Here is a 12,275-nt window from a genome sequence, read left to right as displayed (position 1 = left end):
GATTTAAAGGTGAAAAAAGGCACATTTCTTGTATAACACATTTCATTAAAAGTAAACTCAATGCATACAAAATGAACATAAAACTACTAAAATAATGCACACAGTGCACTTTCATTGACTAAGCTACTGGAGTTAAGCTACTGCACTTACCCTGCACTATATTCATTTTTAACAGTCTCTTCCGCACTATATTCATTTTTTTAATAGTCATGTATCACAGCTGTTACCCTGCACTATATTCACTTTTAACAGTTTTCTTCATCTCCTTGTATTTTTATGTCTGGTATATTTTTTTGTACTTTGTACTTTGCACTACTAACTTTTTTACTGCCTTTTTACTAACATGTTTTGCACTATGGAACTGTGATGATGGAAATTTGAATTTCCCTCGGGATCAATAAAGTAACTATCTATCTATCTATCTATCTATCTATCTATCTAAAATTACGCATATATTTGCACAGGTGTTATAATGTAGATAGCTTTTGAATGTCATTTCTTTGATTTCTTACTTCATTGTATTTAGTTTGTAACGTTTGTAGTAATTCCGTTGTTATTTACAGATGTGCTATTTGTTTTTATGGTGTCTGCAATTCAAAACAAAAGTAGTATATTTTCCATTACTATCTGACCTACCTGTTTTGCTTATTGTAATATGTTGGTATAAGTTAGAGTTGTTATCCTGTCTCTGGTGTTTCCTCACAGTAAATTGAGACGCTAGTTTTTCAGTTCCTGTTTCTATTTTTTTTATTGAAAGCTGTTATTATGGAAATGAAGCACTTCGTGTTACATTTGATTTGTATGAAAATTGCTATACAAATAAAGTCTGATATTGCTATGATTCCTCTTCATCATTTTTTTTTTTTGTAAACAAATGCCTAATGTATTGAGAAGATAAGTAATCAAATCATTCATCCTGTAGGCCTAAATTTGTCCAGATTAACAGCAGCATGCACATGCCGGTGGCCCTTAAAGCCTCGGGTCACATCTGTATGGGTCAACAAAGCCTGGGTGTCCACCTGGTAGCCCATACTGAATGCAAAATATCCTTTTGAAATGGATTTTTAAAGCTGCAATCTCAATTTTTAAAGCTGCATTAACTGATTTTTGGCCACTCCAAGAAGGTTTTTAGCCTTGTTTAGGTCTCCACCGACCTCCTGTGGAAATATCAGGTTGTTTACCTCGCTAAATGTTGCTTACTTTGTTTGTCTGTATCAGGCGGATGCAATAATCATACACTGATTAAAAACATGGCATATATTAGCCTGAAGAGAGCTCAGAAGGAGGTAGAATTATATTTTTCTAAAGTCAGGGCTGCCTGGCTGTCGACGATGAGATGTCCTGACCTCAATTTAATAAGAAGATGAATAAAACTTATGACATTGTTGACCTCTACAGTTGTGAGAGATAATTGAAATACTTTTTCAAAGGAATTCAAGCTCACTGCTCCTCCGCAGGTAGCTGCAGTCTGTCTGTGTTTGAGTCTAGCAATCCAACATTTCTTTCACCGCGTAGGTGACTGTGTCATAGCTCATATCAGCGAGGGCGATTGCAATGCATCATTTTGATTAAAAAGTCTAATGTTTTGCCAGATTTGTGTCCAAACACAACTGAGACGGATATGATGTAGCCACCTCAGAATGTGGATTTAAAATTTGGGATCCTGATGCATTTAAAATCCAACATGAGACTGCATGCACCTGTCTTTTCTTCAAGGATCCAAGCTAGCACCAGAACAATTGTCAACTCAGCCATACTTAGCTCAATATCAAGAGGAAAATAACCTGAAGAAAACAGTTTCTTGTAGAACAACAAACCACAGAACTATCACACCCAGACACCCAGAGTTGATAAATGTTAATACTCAGCTGCACCAGAGGGCAGCCTTACAGTGAATCAGAGCCAGAGGCTGTTGCTTTGTTCTAATACAATGTAAACTCATTTTCCAGTGAGATAAGCCACTTGAAAAACGGATGAAACAGTAGCTCACCTAACATGCCTCTCTGAGTTAAATACAGCAACACTCATCACCATAGTGGGAGGATGGAGCCTGCTTGAATAAGATGCTACACATCCAAATGAGCTTCACATGCTTATAGGGCACAAGCCTGAGAAAACCTTTACATGCACGACCACCGGAGCTACAAACATCATAACGAATCATTTCTGATGTCTCTCTGACGGCCAGACGTGGCAAGTTTGTATTTTAACTCCACGCAGACTGAGGAACTACCTTCAAAGGCTCCAGGAAAGTTTTTAATGCTCTCCAGCTGGACCCAAAGGCTAAACTCACCAGTCAGCAAACCACATGCCTTCAATCTACCAGGTGCCCCACATTTCTAAGACTGTCAGAACACTCTTTCAAGGTAATCGCCCTGGGGGCTCAGACCAGCACTGATGAGGAAGTATTAAGGACAGTACTGACAGAAATAGAAGGAAGAAGAAATCCCAAATTCTGAACCCTTTGGTGTCACTTTATGAGACATTCCTGACCCAGACCGTGTTACCCCCATCAGTCTCCTGACGGGGCCTCTTTGCCCCAGGTAATGAACAGAAATTAAGTGAGTAAAATGAGACTAACAGATCTCTATCAGACACTAATACGTTTCCAAGCTTGCCAGAAGTGGAAAAAAATGAAGCCAGTGCCTTAAACATTAGACACTTTCATAAGTGTACATTATTAGCTACCACACGCACTATGGCCAATGGGACAGGTTGCCCAAGTGTTCAGCAAGGATAGGACCTAAAACTACCCAACTTATTCTTCTCCTCCTTTCCTTGGAAAAGCCATGACCTGGAGAGGAGGAGGAGGTTTAAAAATAAAAGTCTTGTCATACCATTCCAGTACCATTATTGAGACATTTTTACCATTCACCCTGCACTAATAGTGCAGTGGAATGCCAGTCACGCACTATCACTATCTGCATTTCACAACCTTGGATAAGACTTGCTTAAAGCCAACTGCAAAAGTTATTTGAGGTCTCTAGTAGGAATATTTCTTCTACGCCAGACAGGATAACCAAATGCCTGAGTTACAGTAGTGGAGACTAGTCGCCAGTATTGATTATTATGATGTTAAGAAGCAAAAAAATGATTATTTTGGCACATCACGTTAGGCTTGTGGCTAGATTTCACTTGCTCATGTAAAGCAACAAGTTAATTGAGCAATTATAATGAAGTCTAAACTCTTAATAGTGCCAAAAGGAAAAGTACGGTGACATATAAAAGCGTGGACCTCAATCAAACATGAAAGTTTGTGATTAGATGAAAGTCAAAAGCAGCATTAAAATGATGATAATAACAGTCACAATTTGTTTATCAGATGAGATGGGCTGACATGTTAAGTACCTGGCGATGTAAATGTACAGTTTAAACACCCTATCTGTACCTTAAAACTGTACATTAAGCATTTGATTTAGAGGGATAATTAGACATATACTAGCTGCAACGATTAATCGATTAGTTGTCAATTATTAATTTAATCGCCAGCTTTTTTGATAATCGATCGACTTGTTTTAGCTGACTCATTATCATTATCTTGTATGCAAGGCTTCATGAACGTGAAGTATAGGAGTATGATTTCGGCCTCAGAGATAAGATGTCCATTTGTCATGCTGCAGATTTCTGATCTAGTAACAATAACTTTTATACTGATTGATGTTGACTGCAGAAGTTAGATCGGCACATAAGGTAATATTTACCTAATAGGTGTGAGACCTCCTGTCTGCCATCAAGACTTATATGGTTGGCGAATGAGGAAAAAATACCAAGCAATAATAGATTTGAACAGGTCAAAGATAAGCACAGTTCATAGTTGTGTAGCTATATAGAGCTTATATTGAATACTCTTTTCCTGCCTTTTAGTAAGAGTTATTGTGTGAATGAGGAAATAGTAATGTGACGTTTGCGGTTTAAGTTATTTTTTAACAAAGAAAAGGTAAAAATTCTCTGATTGCAGCTTCTCAAATGTGAATATTTTCTGGTTTCTTTACTCCTCTATAACAGTAAACTGAATATCTTTGAGTTGTGGACAAAACAAGACATTTGAGGATGTCATCTTGGGCTTTGGGAAACACTGATCAACATTTTTTTTTATAATTTTCTGAAATTTTATAGACAAATTAAAGCCACAGCCTCCAAATATAGCACAGTACATATCCTTTATATTTGTGAGTGGTTCTGTTGCATCTCTTGAATTGACGCAATAAAAATAAAGTAAGTTACTAAGATGTCCTCTATGCAATAAAAAAACATAGATTTAGTGCTCACATGTGTCTTATTGCACAATTCCTATTACTACATGTAACTGTAGTATCTTAGATTGACCCGAATACAAAAAGTGTGTACCCACGCATGCATGAAAACAAAATGTAATATCAGAACTAAAAGACTTTTGAGGGAGATAATGCATACAAGAATAAATGTCAGACATTACGTGCAAATTGCATGTTCAAGAAAATGAATATCAACTGTCTCCATCTAGCTATGGAGTGTTAATCAAGTAATCCAGTCTTATCATTCCAGCCCATGTTTGATGATAATAATCAGGCCATTTAGCACTGACAGGCACAGGCAGGCAGAGATAACCCTCTCAACACAGTCACCATCTGTAATGATGACCAGCAGACACTAGATGGCACTAGGCAGACCATAAATGAGGCAGCTTTGAAGTGTGCACCATAGGAAGGAAGTACTCAGCTGTGAATTGCTTCCTGACTGCTTAGATGGCTGTGATGTTGTGGAGAAATACTGAAATATAAGCTAAGCTTGATTTTTTATTGAGTTTGGAAAGCTCCTTTATACGATCCCCAGGGGGTGAAGGAGACATCACATGATACACAATTTTCAGAGCTCAATACAAGTAGTGATTTTCAGCTTTTGTATTAATATTAAATGCATTTGTGCAAAGAAAATGGCTTCAAAGTAACAAATTTGGTCTCATTTACACCCTGCACCTCAGGTCCTTTGACTTTTTTTTACTGTATTTGTGAAAATGCATCGGAACAGATTCTATGCACGCACAATAGACCCACAATAGACTCAGTGTTTTGTCTTGCCAACTCGTCACATACTGTCACAGCCCTTGGTGTCACTTTAGGTTTTGGCATTAAAAGCACTATAGTTAGGTTTAGGAAAGAACAACATGGTTGGGCTTAAAACTGCTACGTTTGTGCATAAAATCTTTTTTTAGTCGTAAATTCGTGAGCCTGGTTGGTAGCTCAGGGCTTTTGCCCTTTTCTATCCATAGGCATCATTGGAGGGAGGAGAGAGGAGATGGAGGAGGAGCCCAGTTGGTGTTGAGGGGGCATGGCCCATGCCAGGCCAATTGAGGAAGTTTTTTTTTCTTTTCTTGGAAAAAGAATATATATATATATTCTTTTTTTCTTTTTTTTCTTTCTTTTCCTTTCTTTTCCTCATAACAAAATAAAATAAAATGAAATATGTATAAAACAAAATGGAGAGAAAAAAATAAAAATAAAAATAAATACACCACAAGCATTTTTTTTCTTTTCTTGGTGTTTATATATATATAAATATATATATATATTTATATATATATTTATTTATTTTATTCATTTTTTCCTTTCTTTTCCTCATTACAAAATAAAATGAAATATGAATTAAACAAAATGGAGAAAAAAAAACAACAAAAAAAACACCGCAATAATTATTTTTCTTTTCTTGTTTTTATATATATATTCTTTTTTTTCTTTTCTTTTCCTCATAACAAAATAAAATAAAATGAAATATGGATAAAACAAAATGGAGAGAATAATAATAATAATAATAATAATAATAATAATAATAATAATAATAATAATAACAATAATAATAATAATAATAATAAAAACAATTTAAAAAAAGAAATAAAGAAAAATTAAAAACTTTAAATGAGCAATAATGTTGGAGTTTGGACAGCTATATATATATAACATTTAACAAACCTGTATTATATTATATATATATTTTACTCCCCCAGTAGTGTGTGTGAGTGTTACTATAGAAACGGTCAAATGACAGTCCCCCCTCGCAGAGAGCCAATGGAGAGCCACCCTGAGGTGTCTTGTTACTCCCAGCCAGCCCACGCTCTAGCTGGGCTAAAGGAGGGGTTATACTCCGCTCCTCCTCGGCAGTAATGGTGACTACTCGGCTGCGCTGCTTGGAGGGAGCTCTACGCTGTGTTGTTACCATCAAACACGACTTCTGAACTATTTCCTGGACGAAGAGAGATTTGTTTATTTGTCTTTTATTGAACTGTTTAACTGGATGTGTAGCTGGATGTTGTGTGGAGACCTGTTGCTCTGCTGCCTCGCCGCATAACGTTGGTCAACTCGTCTCCAACATGTTGCTTTGTGGATGGGGTGGCCTCTGGTCATAGCCTCGACGAACCATTTCCCTCTCAAGTGATTTTATAGCTCTTCTCCACTGGTAAGTTTAAACACTTTATGTACAAAAAGTTTACTAACTTTTAGCCCAACTGTGCTAGTGAACAGTCTGTTTTGTTGATCTCGACCTGAAAGTAGTGCTCTATTTTATGTTAAAGTCACAACAATGCTGCTGCCTGACTTTTTTTATTTTATTTATTTTATTTATTTATACTGCACAAAATCCAGTCATGAAAAAAAAACAAGAAATGTTTCAGGAGAGGTCAAGAAGCCACAGGCTTATACAAAGGGAAAAAAAAGGAAGAAAGATCTAAACTAACAATCATTAAAAAATACAACAAAAGTTAAGCAACAACAAGAAGCACACAAAATGTGCAGAAAAACCTAACCAAACAGTGGAAAACAATCCAATAAAAACAATGAAATACATACAAAAAAAACAGTACAGAAAAAAAGAAAATATATCTAAACATATTTATTTATTTATTTATTTTGTATTTATTTATTTGCACATATATAAAACTGCACAAAATCCAGTCATGAAAACAAACAATAAATGTGTCAGGAGAGGTCAAGAAGCCACAGGACCCCAGGAGAAAAAAAAACAATAACAAAAAAGGAAGAAAGATCTAAACTAACATTATTTTAAAAATACAACAAAAGTTAAACAACAACAAGAAGTACACAAAATGTGCAGAAAAACCCTAACCAAACAGTGGAAAACAATCCAATAAAAACAATGAAATACATACAAAAGAAAATATATCTAAACATATTTATTTATTTTGTATTTATTTATTTGCACATATATAAAACTGCACAAAATCCAGTCATGAAAAAAAACAAGAAATGTGTCAGGAGAGGTCAAGAAGCCACAGGCTTATACAAAGGACCTCCACAGGAGAAAAAAAACAATAACAAAAAAGGAAGAAAGCTCTAAACTAACATAATTTTAAAAATACAACAAAAGTTAAACAACAACAAGAAGTACACAAAATGTGCAGAAAAACCCTAACCAAACAGTGGAAAACAATCCAATAAAAACAATGAAATACATACAAAAGAAAAAGTACAGAAAAAAAGAAAATGTATCTAAACATCAAAAGATAATTAGACATCATGAATTTTTGATGATAATTTCCTTTTTAAAATGTTCTAAGGATAACGAGCTCTTGATAACATGCATTTTGGTGTTCCATATTTTTACACCATGATATCTGAGGGAGTACTGGCCATGTTTTGTTTTGTAAAAAAAACATGGGGCACCTTTAAACCACAACTGTATTTTTAAGTTTTTAAGAGGAAGGAGACACCACTACAACACAAATAACAGGGTGTCTGGCTATAGCTAACCAGCCACCAGCACTATTTGTGTACATTTTGTGCATTTTAGTCAACAAAGCCTTTTATATAGAGGCATAATGTGTCAAGCTGAAGGATTAAAAGGATATTAAAGAGGGACACAAATACCCCACACCTCACCTTCATACCATTATTGACACACAGTACACCTGGACTGTAATGCTGTGCAATATGCTGCCTTACACTAGTGTGTAATTGTCTGAAATATATATTAATTATTTCTTTTTTTAATATATTTTTGAGAGTTACAAGTTCTTTTTTAACATGGTCATGGAGCATATATACATATATACTGTACATTTGTGTTCCTATGCAGAGGGTAGTTTATTTATTGACTACACTGAGGGCGTTTTATATTTTAATAATTTATTTATTTATTGTGTTGAGTTGAATGTGCTACTTATTTTGTACTGTAATTACCTTGTGCCTTTTCTACCTTTTTTCTTTTCTTAAAGCTGACTCGGTGTAAACTGCTCAGAATTCCAATGTACTTATAGGTGCAAATGGCAAATACAACTCTTGAATCTTGATTTATGGGGGTTGTGGGAAGGCAGTGTGTATATCCCCCTCCCCCCTTCATTGCCATAGAAAAGTAGTAAAGTTAGCTTAAAGCCAAAGGACATGAGGGGTTTCCATCATTGAAGCCTAAAGAGAAAGAAGGTGTGTGATTGAGCAAAGATGAAAAGTGGTTAGAGATGATGTGAGCATCATCATAGGAAAAAATGGGGGAAAATAGTCAGTGTTGGGAAGAGGGGGGTGGTGGTGGTGGTGGTGGTGGTGTGGAGTGAGGTTTTGCAAAACCATGCTCTGCATGTCACGGTACTCATAGCAACCCTGTGATTAACAGAAATGGAGCGGATGAGGTCGAGACCAAAATGAGAAGTGAGGGCCGTCGGTCCAGAGCTGGGCTGATGATCATGGAATAGTCAGTCTGGCTAGTCCTAACCCTGCTGCTGAGCTTAAAAAACAAAACACCAACATGCAGGGTGGCTTATTGGTTAAGGGGAAACCAGTACATAACTGGAAGCTATACCAGACTCAGTGCTGTAATGGCCGAGGTGTCCATCGACAACCCTGTGTTAAACTCATTCTGAGCCTAAGCTAATCTGGGAAAAGCATGTCGGCTAATTGACTTTGACTAATTGTAAGAGGGTTAATGCAAACCAACCATCGGGTTCTCCCTTTTTTATTAAGGTGAGTCACCACTTCTGTTTAATTTCCGCAAGACACTTTAGTAAGGCACAGCTGGGACTTGCAACCACAAGCTCTCCACTCCTGTTTAGGGCTGTGTATTTTCGCAAGAATCTGGCGATACGCTATGTATCATGACACAGAGGGTAACAATTCAACACGTTGCGATATATTGCGATTTTTAAAAATCTATTTTTCCCCCATGCAGAAATATTAAAATACACCATTTTTTGAATAGGTTAAAATAATACATTTATACTCCCAGGCCATATGCATGCAAACAACTGCATGGTTTTTGCCCAAAACTGCATAGGATTAGCATAAAGTGAGCATGTCTGTAAAGGGGAGACTTGTGGGTACCCATTAAACCCATTTTCATTCACATATCTTGAGGTAATTCTTTAGGTTTTCGTAGTTTCATTCTTCACAGTATCTTTAAAACTGAGCCCGCTACAATCTCCGAAAGACAGGATAGAGGCCGGGTCTGCCGGCGGGCCGTTGGATTTTTAAGAAGTTAATTCAAAATCAGTGTTTTTGGAGAATTGATACAGTATTGCAAAACATAATATCGGGATACTCATGTGTATTGATATTTTCTTCCATTATATGTCTTCAGTTTAATAGCGTACAGTCTGGTTTTAGTTTGCTGTACACATTTTGAGAACATCAGTCCTCCTTACATCATCAGTCATGTTGGTTCAAAAGATATTCCGATCCAGGTCTTCCTAGACACCGTGTGTGTTTTGAATTTGAATGGTGTGCTCGCAGGCTGCATAATACAGTATGATTCTGGGAATAGAGGTTCACTCAGAGTTTGTTTTTGAATTTTCCTGGCATGACTGACTTCAGGAAGATTTTCACCTCAATGTTGGCGAAGAGCACCTCTTCTCATTGGCTTCTGTTCCAAATGTGTTTGCCAGCTGAGACCACAGTTCTGATGTTTGGAGGATATGAACAAATTCCTTCTCATATCTTATGTTATGAGTTATGCTTTTGGAAGTGAAAGTGGAATCTGGCGTTTTTATGGGCGATTGCCTCGAAAGTGAAGCTCCTCAAGTTTTTTAAAAAGATTCCGGATCAAAGAAAAGTTTTAAAGAGAAAGATGTACATGTTTTTCTGATCTTTTTTGTTCCTGGCAAATCTAGTGGGATGAGCACTGATTGAAACTGAAATGATTTCTACCTTTTTTTTGGTTTGGGATACTCAGCTGAAGTACAATTTTTCAGGGGATTGTTTTCAAATCCATTTCATGGGTTGTAGCTGTGTCACAGACAGGAAGGTGGGAGGAAAGGAAAAAGCTTCACCTAAGTGCAGAGTAAAGAGCACTATCACGTTTCCAGGATTATTTTCTTTAAAATCCTTGTGACTGTGGCCAAGACTTTCAAACACTTGGCAGGACTAAGCCTTGTTTAGGTTTTTCTTTCTAGCTATAGTGTGGGAATACATGGGAATACCTGGGAACAAACATCCCCACTGTTTGAAAAAGAGAAAGAGAATGAGGCGCTGAAGTGGTGAAGGCTGTCTGCTCTCGCTGTTTTGGGCCGCTGCCTCCTAAGCCCCCTCAATAATGAGCAGGACCATAGTCCAATGCGAGAGGAGCTGGCCTGCGCTGCAGCCTCAGCGCGGATAAAAAACATTCCACTGTAGGTCTCTGTTGAAATAACAAGGGCCGCAAAACAATCAGTCTTCACAGCACCCGCTCTCCCCATTCTCATGGGTAATGAGCAAGATGGGTAGTAACCCACTGCGCCTCAGACTTCACGCCTCCCATTGACTAGAATGGCTAACCTGCATTCCTGCATAAAGATTTAGGCCTGTGACATGCTTACTCATTAACTCTCTTCTCCAAACTCGGATTCATAGAAAGGACGTTGTTTCGCATGTTGCTTTCAATAAATAAAGCCCAGCACTAATGAGGCTGCTGACCCAGTTTATGGCAAGAATGTATGGCTCAAATCTAGCTCATAATGCCAAACGCAACAAAACTGGTGCGTTGCTTCGTTTAAAATTATTGAGTCAACTTGGGGCTTTTTAGCCAAGCTAGCAACGTGGCTTTAGAGATGGCAAGTTCATCTGTCAGTCTGTTGGTCGGGCCATCACTTTAGTCCGGACTAAAATATCGCAACAACCATTGGATGGATTGGCACATAATTTAGTATGGTCAGTTATGATTTTTTAGATGGTATATTCCAATGACTTTGGTGATCCACTGACCTGTCCAATCACTGCATGACTGTGATTTACGGAAAGTTACAGAAATTTTTAGTCACAATTCCAGTGTTGGAAAGGTGTGGGAAACAAACCCCCAGGTTGCACGCCTGGCTTTGTTGCAAGTTTCGTAGTGGCCAAACGTTACGTGATGCCATTGGGCCCAAAAATACTTTTTTCCCGTAGACTTACATTGGGAAACATCTGTAACTCGGCAGATATTTTTTAGGTTAAAACCACCTCCCAGTATGAACACTTGAATAGCCTTTATTTAAATCATAGGTCCTTAAAGTTGTAAAATGCACTAATAGCCGAATCCAGAGTTATTCTCCTTCTTCCGTTCATGTGAATGAGCCCCAGACCGAGGCTGGAGCGAGGGCTGAGAGGCGGAGTTAAAGGAAACCCTACTGCGTCTGCTCTATGGTCCCAATGGATACGGAAAATTATGACTCCATGCGCCACTGAGCAACTTTTATAGGAATGAACGGGAGCTGGCCCCCTACGCTATATCCAGTTCTGTTTATACATCCATGGTGGGGAAGGGGGTTTCAAATGCTGTCCGACCATCCAACAAGCTGTTTGGGTACGCTGGCCCCTTAATTCTTGTTTGTTCCTGTGACTATCATCAATTGTGAAATTTTAACTTTGGTAAATACATGTAAAAACTTAAATCAAAACATAGTCTGTTTAGGTCATAGGTGTGGTCCAAGCCCACAGGTGCTTTGAGGTTAGCTAAACCACAGTAGAGCAAAATCACAGAACACAGCCAAATGTGATTTCTGCCACGTTAGGTTTGGGCATCTTTTGTGTCTCTTAGCCAAATTTAGACAAGTGCTGATGTCTATGGAACAGTCCTCATGTCTGCCGCCTTGTGTTTTGCTTTGCTTTAGAAAAAAAGTTGTGAAAAATGTGTTGAAATGTGGTGTTGTACTTTGTTACCAATTCCAGACATGAGTTATGTTTGGTTGAGCTTGCTTAGGAATTATGCCTCATTTCCTGTGTTTTCATCTGCTGTGTTTTTGTGTTTTGATTTATGAAATCCTGTGTGAAAGCTGTCATCCAGCAAGTCCAAATATACCCTGTGCTGTGTTTAATGTGGTTTTTGCTCAAAAATAGAAGTTCAAAACA

The 12,275-nt window shown here is 37.5% G+C and overlaps 1 protein-coding gene across 3 annotated transcripts in view; it reads left to right on the top strand.

Moving 5' to 3' along the window:
- The first annotated feature begins 6,068 nt into the window (after positions 1-6,068).
- Positions 6,069-12,275, top strand: part of ptpn13 (protein tyrosine phosphatase non-receptor type 13) — a 55,828-nt gene continuing 49,621 nt past the window's right edge. For all 3 annotated transcript variants that reach the window (XM_037752479.1, XM_037752478.1, XM_037752477.1), the window contains exon 1: positions 6,069-6,429. The gene's annotated coding sequence lies outside the window, so the exon portion shown is untranslated. The remainder of the gene's footprint in view (positions 6,430-12,275) is intronic.

This window comes from Sebastes umbrosus, chromosome 19 (assembly GCF_015220745.1).
Source record: "Sebastes umbrosus isolate fSebUmb1 chromosome 19, fSebUmb1.pri, whole genome shotgun sequence".
Lineage (NCBI taxonomy): Eukaryota > Metazoa > Chordata > Actinopteri > Perciformes > Sebastidae > Sebastes > Sebastes umbrosus.
Note: the sequence above shows the minus strand (reverse complement) of the source record. Positions and strands in the feature narration are given on the sequence as shown.